The sequence below is a fragment of the Parambassis ranga genome, chromosome 9, assembly GCF_900634625.1.
Source record: "Parambassis ranga chromosome 9, fParRan2.1, whole genome shotgun sequence".
Lineage (NCBI taxonomy): Eukaryota > Metazoa > Chordata > Actinopteri > Ambassidae > Parambassis > Parambassis ranga.
The window spans coordinates 11,143,914-11,157,297 of record NC_041030.1 but is presented as its reverse complement, the minus strand read 5'-3'; the positions used below and the strand labels follow the sequence as shown (position 1 = coordinate 11,157,297).

The following is a 13,384-nucleotide window of genomic DNA, read 5'->3' as shown; positions in this document are numbered from 1 at the left end:
CACAGGATATCTATTGCTACTGCCACAACGACTTAATAGAGGCGAAAGAGCCTTTTGTGGGATTGAATCCATTTGCATTGCAAATTAGGGCCCCTGTGCAAGGATGACTGCACCTTACCGCGATTTTCAAGGCCTACTTCAACTCAGTAATACTGGTTAATGTCAACTGAATATGACATTAACATTGGGAATATATATCATTTTTTTTCGAAGAAGTGTCGCATTTGTCGGGTGTTAAACAGCTCTGGTTGTGCCATAGTGGCCCTCAACGGCAAATAACATGGAATATAAGGGATACAATGCACACTGAGACTTGAAAAAGCTCACTGATGACTTTTTGCTAACTATATGTGAGAGATGGAAACTTGGAGACCAGAAGAAATGTACATGTGGATTATTGCTGCAGATTGGGAAGTGGGTTGTTATCTTTGGTTATCTAGCTGTATGAGTGTTCTGCTCGTCATAAAGCTAGATAACCGAAAGTAAAAACTACTTCCAGACTCATCGAGGACTTTTGGACGACACACTCCTGCTCAGTTATCCTGTGGACCTGAGATTGTAGATGTGATTTATCTAATTAGTTATATTTTTAGTTTATTTTATTTTCATGATTATTATTTATTCTCCACCTGGTAGATATTTGTTTGATTTGGGGGGAAAGATAGCTGAGTTATTTAACTAATAGTGTTTTCAGGGTTAGGGAGTTTTATACGATTACATGTGTGCGCGCTCATCCACATTTAAAATTCACACACACTAAACTTTTTATCGGGCCTGATATCGCATGTTAAAAGCTTCTATAACATATATAATATTCTACTAAATAAAAATGTATTTCATCTGTATAAAGTGTCTGCTTAGGCTCATCCGGAGGATGCGATGGAAATGAAAGAGTGACATTTAGAGCTTTGTAGAAATCCACGTGTGCGCCGCATGCTTCTTATTTCAGCATGATCGAGTCCGGCCAGGAAACGGCGCTGGCATCCCAAACAGTAATAATTAGGACGTATACTGAACTGACAAAAAATGGAGAGAGAGAGAGAGAGAGAGAGAGAGACCGCGTGTGTGTGTGTGTGTGTGAGAGAGAGGTGGGGAATAGGGTTAGGAGAAGGAGGGAGGTGGCAGAAGAGGGAGGAGAGGAGGGAGGGAGTGAGGGGATTGGGGAGATGTTGGGGTGGGTGGGTGTGGGGGGGTCGGGCCTGCTTAATTGATTCCGTTAACCGCAGTGCAGGAGATGTGAACGACTGGACGATCCCATTCCCACGCTCGGTGGGGCAAGTGGCAATGCCATGCCCAGGCCCAATATGACAGACAGCGCCGTGAGGGCCTGGAGGGGACTGGGTGGGGGGATGGGGGTTGACGACAGGGGTCATGAAAAGACGTCAAGTGCACCAGACTCATCTGCATCCCCAAAGAAAGAGGCGACGTTTCCCAGCCCCAGCCGACGCGCGCTCCTAAACCTGGAGTAGTAACGGTCTTGAATGCGTTAATGTCTCGCCAATTGTACTGATAATGAGGACTTGGGGTCATTATCTTAAAACTATGCGGGTTTATGGATGTGAAAGGGATGTGCTGCAAGTCTGTAATCCTGCATGGCCCCTACTTGAGCGTGCAGATTCAGCCGTTGTAGAGAGAATTAGTAATAGTGCAGATAATGTTGCATAAAGAAGTCTGGCGCATTTGAATAATGACATCTTTGCATTTGAACTTGACCATGAATGCGATTACAGACCAAGAAAAGACATTAGGAGCATATGGCACAGTGAGACTTGTGTGGGGACACCTTTATGGATCCTCATATAACATGTAATGACACATTTTAAAATAGGCTAAATGACATATGGCCTGTGTCAAACATAACAAAGGACGTTCAAAAAGTGATAAGCCTATATAAACTGTTGTTCTTAGGGTGTTTTTATTCTCTCCTATTTCATCCCACACACACATGTAAGTGGCCATTATTTGACATTTTGTGGATCTGTCAGGGGAAAGATTGTTTTTCCTCTGTACACCATGTGTTGCAAACATTTTAGACACAATTTGGGATTCAATTTTATTTTAAGTCTTTGTGCTCTGAGTAAAAGTGTGTCTTTTTTACACTTTGAAACATGTGATTAAGTCAAAGCTCAGGTTCAGCATAATGTTTAGAGATCTGCTATTTGACAACAGGGGACTATTCACGTGCAGTCTCAAACAGAGGCACAGTGGCTGAATTCAGCACTGCCTTCAGTGAAAAGGTCTCTTGCAGACTTTCTCACACCGTCAGACAAAACTAGTGTCTCTTGTTCCTGACCCCTGTCAAAGACAGCATACAATACCAGGTCGTTTGCCCGAAAGAAATTTGAGAACACAATTTGGGCCAAGCAGCAGTGAATAAAACAAGTCTTATTGTCCTTGGTTAAGTCGATTGAAATAGTCGTCTAGGCTTTATGAAAGAGAACACTGTTTTTAAGGCTGGGGGTGACACTAAATGTCAAAGCCAGGCTATATAAAAATAGAGTCTGTAACTAAGCCGCCATCAAATATCATTAACCAAAATCAAGTCCATCAAGTGCGATGTAATGTCATTTCTCAGAACTCAGAAGTGGCTCATTTTATAGACCCCCCCCCATTCAAACAAGTAACTGACACAAAATCTGTTCTTTTAATACATCTTCAGCTTAATGTCTGTGTTGCCTTTTTTATCCTTTTGTCCATCCTTCCATGGTATAAACAAGGAACGTGCCTACTCAACAGGATTTGCAATGCAATGCTGAGATGTGTTATTACCAGAAGAGAGCAGCATCACATGTCTCAGACATTTTTGGAAATCATACTTGCATGCATTTCCCTTCTTTCAGAATTTCTAGGCTGCATGGAGGAGAGATGCAGCGTGATTGGCAATGATTTCCTCAGCTTGTAAATGTTAGTTAGGTCACTGTAGTGTTTTTTATGAACCCTGTGCCACAAGTCCTAAAAATAACAAACTCTACTCTCCGTCTGTCTGTGATGATGACATTGCCTCCCTCCTAAAAATTCACATTTATCTGATATTGTAAAGATGCATCACATTTTTTCACTGTGTCTCTAAAATGAGGCTGAATAGTGTCTTCTAGTGATGTGACCATAAGTATGCTTTTATATTATTTATGGAAGTGTGCCTGCCATACGGGCACGTTGCTGCTGAAAGAAAAAGGCCTGGGCATTCACTTCAAAGAACCCTATATATATATATATGTGTGTGTGTGTGTGTGTGTATGTACCATATATATGTTTGTAATTTGACTTGGAATGTAGAAATGGGTGTTGACAGTCCACCTACGTTCTTCCCAGTTAATGAAGGCTCTGAGCGTAGCTGTGCCCCTTAAACACACACAGCAGTCTGCAGTCATTGTTGTCACGTGATTTGTTGAGTAACAAAACCATGCCAACCATGCAAGAGTGTGTCTGGGTTTTTTTATTCTGTGCCTCCGTGCTGTGTATGGCATATGCAGTAGCAGATTTATAATATGCATCGGCTGCAGGGTAATTTCTCTGCCAGACAAAGGGTGTGAATATAGTCGTCATACAGGTGCTATTTGTTAATATATGCATTGCATGTTTGTGTTTTTGCTTTTCTTTTTGTTATTCATAGTGGCTTGCTGCCATATTGTTTTGCAGTCACACACTGCTTAGATGTATGGCGTCTTGTGCAGAAAAAGCTGTCATATTAAGAGCTGACATGAAATTCTATCTGGGTTGAAAGAGGAAGGTTTTATTATTATTTTGCTGAGGCCTATGATGGAGCAAAACACTTCATGTGCATCTGCATATGTCTATGTTTGCATGTGTGTATGTTTTCCTGTGTGTTTGTCCTTGTGATTAACTGACCGTTTGGATAGCCTGTGAGGCTACTACAACCATGTTGATGAAAGGGAACAATAGCTGTGTCTCAGTCAACAACGTCTGTCTGTCTGGCTTGGGCCATGTCTCTCTCTTTTTTGTGTGTGTGTGTGCGTCTCCTGGACATGAACTTGAACTTGAGACAGGCAGCCAGACACCATCTGTGCACCAGGGGTAATGAATTCAGTGCATTCATGGCTGTGGAGCAAGCCTAGGCCACCACCACCCATTGATGAGCAGATGACCCCTATAGTCTGAGTTAGCTCTTCATCACTAATAGAATTCAACAATACCAGCTGGTAGTAGCTGGGAGTTTATATTGGCTGTTTTTCCTAAAGACAAATGCAAGTGGTTGTAGTTACATGTACGCATGCTTTTATTCGTCAGTGGGCATGTACACATGAAACCCGCCATGTTTTGCTGCTTGTCTTCATATGCAAATGAACTGACATGCACCCTCTACCTTCCCATACTGATCCTCTCTCTAATAAAGCGCCACCCTGCTATTTTAACAACACGGCCATGCTGAATTTATTGCCCTGATAATTGAATGGGCCAGTTCAGTATTTCCCTTGATATAGGTAGTAAGTGAATGAGGCATAAACCTTAAACAAGCCAGGCACAACATGAATTCCTGCAGGCCCTCCTTCTCCTATACTCCTCCTTCTCTTCCTCCAGCTCAAGCTTCTGTCACAATCACAACCACACACACACACACACACACACACATATACAGACGCATGCGCACACACAGTAAGGCTTTTCCCTCTGGTTGGTGTCGCCACGGCAACGGTAGGTGAGATCACCTTGCGCATGGCAGTATCAGTCCCTGCCAATGCAGGACAGGTTCCTGGTTGTTGTGCGAGCGTGTTTGTGTGCATATGTATGTAGAACGCTTATATGCAACAAACTAAAATGTCACGCAGTAAGCAGAAAGCAACTGTTTTCTCTCGTTTTTCCTATAAACTGATATTGATGATGATATCTAAAAATGTAAGATTCTGGGGCTGTAATGTCTAAATGTGACAGTGTGTTTTCCACTCATACACTCACACACACACACTTAAAAGGTGTCACCGCCTTCAATAATGGTGTCATTGCCAATTAATAGGGATCTGATCGACCTCCCTTCATAACAGACCAGCCAGCCATAACTTGCCAATAATCCACTGAGGAATGTCATGGCTCGGCCCTTTTTAATGACATCATGCATGGCCACTTGAGCGTCTTGTGGGGAGCAGCGGGCATGCTGTGCTCTGCCACACTGTATGGCCCTCCCCTTCAGCTATAACCATGAGGAAATACATGCCCGACATGTTAATCAGGAACCTTTACTTCTATACGCTGTCACATACATCCGTTCCATATAAAACATAACATAATGTTGATAAATCTGTGCTGTCTGCACGGTGCAGATTTGCTTTTGTCAAGATAGTTTACTTTTTATGGAATTAAAATAATCTCTTAGAATGACATGCACAATCACACACATCTAAGGAAAACATTGTCAAAGTTCTGCACTTCAACCACTGAATGATATTTCTAATATGTTTTTATACATATGCTCCAAATCGTAAGATTTTCTGTAACTGTCAGTAGTGTTAAAACTTTATTGATCTATAATGTTGAAGTTTTAAAATGCTTTATTTTCATCACAATTTCACTAAAAGGTTTAAAATGAGGAAATAAAAAAAAAGAATTTGAGTAAAATTTAAACCTCTCTACAGATTTTGTTACTTCCTTTTCATTTATATAAACACACTGATTTATCTCGGTCTCTTCTTATATGCATAATTCCATAACTCACAACATGTAATGCAGGCACTGTGTATGAACCGATAACAATGATTGTAATATCCCCTCCCCCAAATTTAAGATAACAACAACTAACTAAGCATCATAGCTGTGTTATTAGATATCAGTGTTGTGGCAGCAGCAGTACTATTCACTATGAGGCCGCCTGCACAGATGCTATTTTTGCTCTACAAGTCCAAAGCTGGCTGTCAGCCTGTCTTCCAGGATATCTTTTGATTATGCAAATACTATGCACTATAAATGAATTAGTATACTTGCATGTGAAATGTGCTTCCACCAAGTTGAAAGGGTGTAAATAATATATTTTGTGTCACTGCATTATTCATTGTTTATTAATTACAAACACCATTTCTCAGTCTCTGCATGCGATATGCCATACTCCACATTTAAGCAGTCTGGGTGTTGCTGTTTATATATAGACACACACACAGTTTGATCTGATCCATGATCTGTCACAATCACAGTATCCCAATAATGCCAATAATAATTATGATGCTGATTGTCATCAGCTTAATTCAACAACTCAACAGGTTTTGTTGATGAATTTGTAATTTCTGTTTGAACAAGCTCTAAATCTTTACAACACAACACCTTTGCATTCACCACGAATTGAATTCGAACTTGACTCTTCCTTTTTTTTTCCTTTTTCATACCATGCATGATATGTAGCTACCATTTGACATGAGGGGAGGGGCGTCAGACAAACATTAAATAAGCATAAATATTGTAGACGCACTTCCAGTACAATTAAAATGTGGCCGCGTTTCTGCTCTTTGTCAAGCATGTGGTATTAAGGCCTGGATACAAATTTGAATACAGCGAATCGGTTTTTAAAATATATGCTGTTCGGCAATTAAATTATATGGGCCCTCAGATGAGAGAGCCAGAACCAGTGCATATATAGAATAGTGAGCAGTAGTTGCTACGCTCGCATTAGCATCTGGCCCTTTTATGTAAATTTGATGAGAAAGGACTCATGCATATACGCCAGGGCTGGGGTGTACTTGCCTAATATCCTTATTAGAGAGGGGTGAATTAAATATTTATTAGGGGGGCTAAGGGTTAGGAAGGTGGGGAAGGGGGGGGGGGTCTGTCCTGTGTTGTCGTGAGGACCTGAGGTAGAAGAAGGGGGGAAAACGGAAGGAGGAGGAGGAGGAGATTGGCTTTCTGTACGAGTGTCTCTCTCTGCCTCAAGGTGCCACCATCTTAAGGCGTTTGGCAGTAGTGAGTGTGGGGAGGGTAGACCTAAAATGTCCGCTGGCATAGACACGCGCACGCATACACATTAACGCATACAAATTTCTGTGCAGTATGCGGACAGGACTGAGATCTGAAAGTCAATTATTCAATTACCGTTATCGTCTGCTATGCATGCTGAGCATTTCATTTGCATGCATTAATCCCTTCGATTACTGTCACTTATAAGAGCGAGCTGTGTTCGGCTTTCTTTTGCCCGCCATTTACTGTGTGCGAGCGCTAATATTAGCACAACGGCTATAATAAGTAAACGGCTAATTGCTATTTTCTTGAGAATTTCACTTTGCCATGTGTATGCCAGGCTGGTCATCACTGAGCCTTCTTTTTTGGCTGAGAAGCATACAGTACTGCCACATGCATTCATGTGCTTATTTACAGTATCAAACAGTCATTAAATTACCACCTTAATTTGCCACTTTAAAGTGCTAGACAGAAATTAAAGTTCTTGATATACATGCAGTTTGTCCAAACCTAACAAGATAAAGATGACAAATTTTACCTTTTTGTGAATAATAAATAATATTTCCTCATTTCAATATCTTTCTTAAAGAGAATAAAACACCACAGAGGCGAGAGCTGAAGTCGGTGACAATATTATAGTTTATGTAAATCACTGCTATACTGTCTCGCCATCATTTTCTGTCTCCTCTCTTACTCACTCTCGCTGTCATACACACACACTGTAGCTGACCTCTTCTATCTGTTAATTATCATAAATGTGCTTAGTGAGGTGGCATACACACGGGCAGACACACACACACACGCACACAATTACAGCACAACATTGTTCGGTGAGATACACACACTGCATTAGCATTCCCTTTCATCGTGAAGTGCTCCTGAGCATGAAAAAGAATGTGCAGGAAATTATTCAAGATGAATTATACCACACATCATCTCCAGTTTTCAGGCATTGACACACACAAACACACACACAATACACGCATATATGCGGTTCACCAGTTTAGGAGGGTGTGTAATCAGACGTGTTTGACCCTTGTTTCTGATTTAGAGTTTTAGATTTAAATTGAAGGTTGACAGGTAAATTAGTTTCAGTACTTCCATATGTATTGTTGGGTGTGTGTTATCTTAAAGTTGTCCTGTTATGGTACCGTGTGAGTATGTGAAAACATGTTTATATGAATGGTGTGTCCTTGCATTGTCAGCCTGTTGTCCTTTTTTATATGCATAAAGTATATACACAATATCAGCTGTTCCCCTTCCCTACCTCCCTGTTTCCACTGATGAGTGGTACGCCCCGGCGTGCTGCCAAAGAAGTGAGAATAATTAAACGGCTGTGAGTTTGAGCCTGGCGTTGGCTAATGGATTGTTACTGAGAGGAAATGAGACAGGCAGCATGGGGGAGCTGGGTGACAAAGCAGACCTCGACTTTGGATAATGAAACACTGTAAGCCACCGGGGTGGAGAGAAGACACACCTCTCATAAAGGAAATGCTTTTGTTCTTTGACTACTTCCTTTTATCATATACTATAGGTAGGTGCAATTGGTAAGGAGTCACACACATTGAGAAAAAGACACACTCAGTACTGTGTCACATACTGTAAGTCAAGAGACGTGTATTTTTCCTGTGTGAAATTACATTTCGTTTCAAATCAGTGCAGCTCACTTAATACATATTTTTTATTTTTCCTCCTACAATAATCCCTGTATATGGCTCATATACTGTATGTTCTGCTTTATGTTATCTTATATTGCCTCTGTGTGTGTGTGTGTGAGTGTGTGATATGCATACGCATGCAATTTGCATTACATTTTGCATCCTGTGCATCACCACAACGCTGCTTTAGAGAAAGCAAGGGGTTGATTCTTGGCACCGTTGTTGCCAGTGTGTATCCCCCCCATCCCCCCACCCACCCTACACACACACACACACACACACACACACACGTAGGCTAGAAGCGGGGTGATGGTGGTGGAGGGGAGCAGAGGAGGGAGATAGAGGAGCAGGAGGGAGATGGGATGAGACAAGCCACACAAGCCGCAAAGGGAAAGGGGTGAAGATGGAGAGGGTGGGGGGGGGGGTGTTGTATAGTTACCCTAAAGTCTGCCGTAGGGCTAGAAACACACACACACACTGGTTTGCCACACAACCACAAGACACACTCAGAAATGTGTAGAACATTGCAATAGGGAGTTTGAGAACATGCCCCTGTATTAAGAGAGGCTCCTATTTGTTTTCATTGGTTAGTGTTAATTAAATGTAAAAGTAAAAAGGTGTATGATAGTTGTGTGTTGATTTCACTCCCTCCTCATGGTGTGTATTTGATGTAATAAAAGCATAAATAAAATTGAGAACCAAATCATAACAGACATGTGTGGTTGTATTATTAATTATGGCCTCATTGGCCCCTGACTGTGTGTGTGTGGGTGTGTGTGTGTCAGCACATGTGCAATGGTGTGGTAACAGTACGTGTGTGTGTGTGTGTTAGAGAGAGCTTTGATATGAGCTCTAATAAAACGTGGCATCTGTCAGTTTGATACTGACAAGCCAGAAGAGTCTCACAATCACTTGGGAACACAGCAGGGAAGAAAGCACCAAGACACACTCGCAGTACATTTCTCTATATATTCTCCTCATGATTCACAGGCAGTAAAAACATCTTATTCTAGAATAAATCCAACAAAATGATGATCTTTGTCATGTCAAAAGTGCAGGTTTTGCCATTCATGTTCAAATACAGTATTTTTGACATGTGACCAGATTTTGACTGCATTTTTTCTTCATAGTCATATGAAGAGAATGTCAGAGGTCACATCTGTTTACAAGGTTAAAGATAAAATCAAAAGACAAACTAAAAAGATACAAAAAAAATCCCAATTGTTTCAAGTTCATTGCCATGTTGCCATGTGAGGTGTGACTCTATCAAACAGGCTGCTACAGTCTTTAACTTTGACCTCAAATGGACTTGTCCTTTAGTTTTGACCTTACTGGGTGAAGCAGAGGTCAAGGGCAGCTGAGGCAGAAGTGGGCTAAAAAAAATTTGACTGCAAGAACAAGAATTAACTATGTTTATAAAATCTGATAGATTTCAAAATAAACCTTAAGCTTTCTAACGTAACATTTAAACAACATTTCATTTTGATATTTTGATGTATGAAAAAAAAAAACCCTCCCATGACCTTCAAATGATCTGTAACTCATCTGCTCATGTTCAGTAAAGGTCCCGGGTTTGACTTGCTATTTGTGGCAAAGTGTAAAGGTTGAGGAGACATTTGCACAAAGTTATTGCCAATTTGAATTCCTTCAAGTAAACTTAGCTATGGTAAATGCTACCTCTGTTTCCTTCCTTCCTCCTCTGTGTGTTTGCCATCATTCTTTTTTTCTTTTTAGCAGAAACATGTTAATTGTGATTTGCTCAAGAGGAGCTGTTCAATGTGTAAAGGTTAGCTCTTGGTATACGTATTCACCCTATGTCTGTGTGTGTGTGTGTGTCTTTGATTGCTGCAGTGATGGAGGAAGGGAGCTGTGAAGAAGAACTGCAGGCGGCAGGAAGTAGAGGTCAACGCGAGATTTTGCTCTACACTGGACCCACATGAGGTGAGCTTCCTTTAATCATCTGTGTGTGTTTGTGTGTAAACTGCATAAGCCTAAACTGTACATTTTGAATGTGCAGTCATGTGCAAAAAGAATTTAGCTTTTAGTGTAAATGTGTGTGTGTGTGTGTAGGCTGTATAACTCAACATCCAAACAATAAAAACAACTTTTTTTGTGGTCTGGGTTGTGACCTTTCAAGAATAAACATTTTGAATTAAATCAGTATATTTATTTATTTTTTTCAAAATACTTCCATGTTAAATTATTCAGCCTTCCACACACACACATTCACACTCACACTCGTCAAATACAAAATATTGAACATTTTCAACAAAAACTGACACATTTCTTTGTTAGCATGGGTTTTGAGTGTTGTTTCCCCTTTGTGCCCATCTCTGCTGAAGTGTGTGAGTCTATGCCTGTGTGTGTGTGTGTGTGTCTATTTGCCTGCAGCAAAGTTAGCCTGTGTGTGCTGGATAAAGGCATAGATGTTAGTAGTGGTCCAGAGGACACAGTAAACAGCGGTTTGAAGGCAGCTCAGGCGATGTGATCATGGGCAATATCAAATCCCATGACCCATCCTCTGCCCTGTGGTCCATACCGAAGAAAACGAGCACAGGATAAACAGAGGTTGCTGTTCACTATTCATCATCACACAAAACGACACGCACAAAGAGTAGCCACGTGTAACCAGGAAGTGATTTCAAAAAAATCCAGGCAGTAACAGTAATTGGCCTCCACCCTGGCAGCTACCGCTTTGCGTACATCTTGTCCTATCAATTAGGCCTCCTACCATTATCGCTCGTGACATTTTATGTGTCGGACAAACATTTTAATTAGCTCTCATAAGAAGGTAGTGTATATTATTATATTATATATATATTATATATATTTTTATTATTATATTAGCACAGCTGCTTTTCATATGTGCTATTTTTATTTCAACATATATTCTGACACATATCGATGACCTCTTGAGAGTGCACCACCTCAGCAGTGGTTGGAAGTGCCAGGATATTAGGTGAACACTCTGCGCACAACTAGCAGAGATGACTGACATCTGTCTGGGTCAGCAATAAAAATATACAGTTGCACTTAAGGCATGCTTGTCCTCTGAATGGCAGAGAACAATGTAACCCAGTGGCACTTTTTGTATGAAAACCCCAGTGTTCAGTGCTCTCAGACTTAAAAGTTTATTTCTTACTGATGCTAAAAAATTAAGGGGCTGAAGAAGAAAAAGGTGGTATGTCAGCACCCTTGGGCGTCAGTGTACTGCAGTATCACTGGTCTTAATTACTCCCAGTACTCACACATGTTTGGTGAACTTCTCTGAAGGGCCAATTAGAAGGGCAGGGCAAGTCACTCGGTAGGAAGGTCAGTGCTCAGAGAGGCTGCGTCTTATAGTGAACTCTGCCGTACACTTCCACAAAATTTCCTTTATGTATAGAATTGATGATTCTACTGGCAGCACTGCTTCAAATCAAACACTTTGATTTTGTGTATTGTTATTCCATCTTAAACACTGTGAAATAGGGATGTTGTTATCATCATGACTGTGTCACTGAATTATAGTGGTGGGTCATATAGATGGTTGGGAATGATACACACTTTGCTTTGCATTACATAAAAACATAACAGTTTTATGTATTAAAGATTACATGGATGATCCCGTGAGGCACAGTAATCAGTGCAGAATTTTACAACTATCACCTCAATCAAGCGTTCACTCCGAGCCAAAACCTCAGCCCTGTGAGTGTGTGCCGGGATCATTAGACAGCTATGTAACATTTTGCATTATTTAGTTAGAAAGGTAGGCTTTTTTTGTTTTACAAGTTACATCTAACCTCTCCATCAGCTATTTCTGTACACACAGAGCATGGCAGGGTCACAGGGCTCAGGGCTGAAACAGGAAACCAGGACAGCTTTCCCTCTTTGCAGATAGAGATGCACTTTGACAATATCAGGAAATGTTTTCACATGAAGTGAGGTCGTGGATTTATTTATTTAATTTAAGTAGATTACATTGCTTTCCCCCCCTCACCTTCGCTTCTTTCCCCTTTCTCCAGCCTTCACCTATATACAGTATAATATTGCATAGTAGATTTCACAGCTCAGACGATGCACACAGATTTACACTGTAAATTGTGCTTTAGTCCCCTTTGCTGAATATTAAAATAAGAAACAGTTGAAAACGTGGAATGTTTACTACACAGTATGGTTTGTTTATATTGCCCCGCCTCATTTGCTATGCTGTAGTCATAATCATCTATCAGACATGCAGATTTGCAGTACAGCTGCTTACTATTAGGGTGCCAGCGGGAGTAAGTATTTATAATGTGGCACCCGCATTCACAAGAATATAAACCCTCCAGTGTTGTAGGCCGGCTTCTGTATCATCAGTGCTAGCCCACAGCGATTAATGAAGTCATCTGCATGTGTCTGTATGATTAAGGAGTGCTAAAGTGTCGGTGTGTATGCGTGTGCGGGTGTGAATGTTTGTCTGGTGTGCATAGATAAAACAACAGAGAACAAAAGATGCCAGCATACAGGACTGCATTGCAAACAACAATATGGTAAATTCTGTACACCGTACAGACAGCATGCAGGCTTAATTCTACACGATCAGGATAAAGAGCAAACAATTATAATGATGAGTGAAACCAGGAAGGCTTCTCAGGAAGAAAATAATGAAATATTTAGAAAAAAGTGTACTTTTTTCTATTTTCAATGATTTAGTTTCCATCTATAATTTTCCTATTCCCTATTTGTCACGTAATTCCATATTTCATGCTTGGATGCAATCCTTTCCCTCATGCTATATATCGCAGATGCTCATGCCTCTTAGCGATAGCACAATATGTCTTTTCCATGGTTGTTCAAAAATTCCACAAAAC

The 13,384-nt window shown here is 40.8% G+C and overlaps 1 long non-coding RNA gene across 1 annotated transcript in view; it reads left to right on the top strand.

The window, feature by feature from the left end:
• Nucleotides 1-13,384, top strand: part of LOC114441847 (uncharacterized) — a 34,221-nt gene that overhangs the window by 3,037 nt on the left and 17,800 nt on the right. Inside the window, exon 2 of the long non-coding RNA XR_003671288.1 lies at nt 10,404-10,493. This is a non-coding gene — a long non-coding RNA (uncharacterized LOC114441847). The remainder of the gene's footprint in view (nt 1-10,403; nt 10,494-13,384) is intronic.